This window comes from Elephantulus edwardii, unplaced genomic scaffold (genome assembly GCF_000299155.1).
Source record: "Elephantulus edwardii isolate Elephantulus edwardi_28Jun2011 unplaced genomic scaffold, EleEdw1.0 scaffold00009, whole genome shotgun sequence".
NCBI lineage: Eukaryota > Metazoa > Chordata > Mammalia > Macroscelidea > Macroscelididae > Elephantulus > Elephantulus edwardii.
The window spans coordinates 31,759,563-31,761,879 of record NW_006399759.1 but is presented as its reverse complement, the minus strand read 5'-3'; positions in this window follow the sequence as shown (position 1 = coordinate 31,761,879).

The following is a 2,317-nucleotide window of genomic DNA, read 5'->3' as shown; positions in this document are numbered from 1 at the left end:
ATATGATAAAGGGAACCTGAGAATTGTGAACAGACTCCCCCCAGGTCTAACCATCTTTTGGTAGAAGTATTCAACAGAACAAAATATGTGGTGCATTTAGGATGTGGGTCCTCTTGTGCATGCTGCCACTGTTAAGGTCATCAGACTCACAGTGACTTTCAGCAATGCATTGCATAGGTAATCATCTTCTTTGGCCTGTTCAATGCATAGGTAATCTTCTTCTTTGGCCTGTCCAAGGAGACACAAACCTGCAGATGGCGGTCATGCATCCCATCCCCCACCTCCTACACAGGTGGCCTGCAGGGCGTGCACCCCCCCCATCGCAGGAGGCCTGCGGGTGGCACGCGGCCCCCCAGCACAGGTGGCCGTTGGCGGCGCGCCCCCACCCCACTGCATGGGCACTTGGCTGGTGTGCGGCCCCTCTTGTGTGGGTGGCCGGAGGGCACCTCCTTCCCTCACAGCCGCCATCCTGGCTCCAAGAATTCTCTCCAGACCAAGTCCATCTTGCGTCAGTGTGGTGGCTTCCCTGTACCAGTCTTGAGGAGGGCCAGTGCCCAGCATCCATCCTGGGTGAGGGAATCCATTCGTTCTGGCTTTGGAAGCCTCGTGGAGCTGCAGTGGCTGTGCGCCGCAGGGAAGGCTCTGCAGGGGGGGTTTTGGGAGCCACGGGACTCACCCATTTCTCCTTGGGAATCTTTGAATTCCCGTTGTTGAGCCTCGATCTTCACTGAGGGCCAGTCATCAACTGTTTAAGTGTTCAATTATCAATAAGCCGAAGTCTGTGGAAGGCCATAATGGCCCTGCTTTAAGTGGTTCACTGCTCCCGCAGCTCACCACGCTGTCTCTGCCCCTGCTGCCATCTTCACAAGGAAGTTCTTTTGAGCTTTCCAGGTATAAAAGAGAAAGAAGAGATGTTGAGGTGATCTATGGAGCATTGGAATAGTAAGCGAGAAATTACACATTTTGTGTAAGAGAAAATAGATAATGTCATAATGATCTTGTGAGGTTATTACCAAAATATTAATGTGGATGGCTTTAACTAACAGAAATGTACCCTTTAAAAATTTAGAAGTCTAGAAATGAAAATTCAAGGTACTAGTTTTAAGTGAAGGCTTTCTCTCTCTATTTCCTGATTTTAAGAGTTTCTCAGTGTGGTAGCCTGGCTAGTCAAAAGGATGCATTCTAGTTCTGGCTCTTAATTTTTTCTGTTGTTGACATTTTCCTCTTTCTATTACTTCTTTATCCTTTCATTTTGCAGGACAATAGGTAACCTAGCTCATAGTACAAGAAATCTTCCCTTACATCAGATCAGAATTGTGACCTATTTAAACATATTGTTACCACTCTAGTCTTCTTAATATTGATTGGCTGCTGACATCTCAGATCATGAAGTGGGGGTACATGAGTACATAATTTCTTCTCATCTTGCTTTTCAACATATAAAATAATTACATAATGCTAAGAACCATGAATCTAACAGAATGCGGCATGTTGGACCCATATAATTAACATCATATGCAAACAAAATAATGCAAAAAATCATCCTTAAATGACTGGAACAAGTACATCAACAGGAAACTGCCAGAAGTACAAGATGCATATAGAAGAGACATGGCACTAAGGACATCATTGCTGGTTTAAGGTGAATCATGGCTGAAAGAGAAAACTATCAGAAGAATGTCTTTGTTTATTGACTATCCAAATATATTTGACTGTGTGGCTCACAACAGCTATGACTAACGTTGAGAAGAATGGGAATCCCTGAAAATTTATTTGTGCTCATGTGAAATCTATACCTAGACCCAAGAATATTTTATTTGAATGGAAGAAAAAACATTGTATGGTTTAATATCATGAAGGATATGTGTTAGGAGTGTATCCTTTCTCCATATCCATTCAATCTGTATGCTGAGCAAATAATTAGTGAATCCAGACTCTGACGAAGAATGTAGCATCAAGATTGAAGACAGTTAAACTTTGCCACTGCTACCAAAGTGAGATGGTATCTCGTGATTTTGATTTGTGTTTCTCTTATTGTCAGTGATTTGAAGTGTTTCTTCATATGTCTGTAGGCCATTTGAATATCTTCCTCTGTGAAAATTCTTTCCATGTCTTTTACATAGTTTGTAATTGAGATATCATTTTTTTTTTCTTGTGGATGTCCAGGAATAGTCTACAAACTTTCATTATGAGACTCTTTTCTGAGATGATATTTCAAAATGTTTGTTTGCAGTCAGTAGGTTTTCTTTTCACTCGGAAAAAGTTTTGATGAGCACAGAGATTTAATCTTTAGAAGGTGCCATTCATCAATTTTATC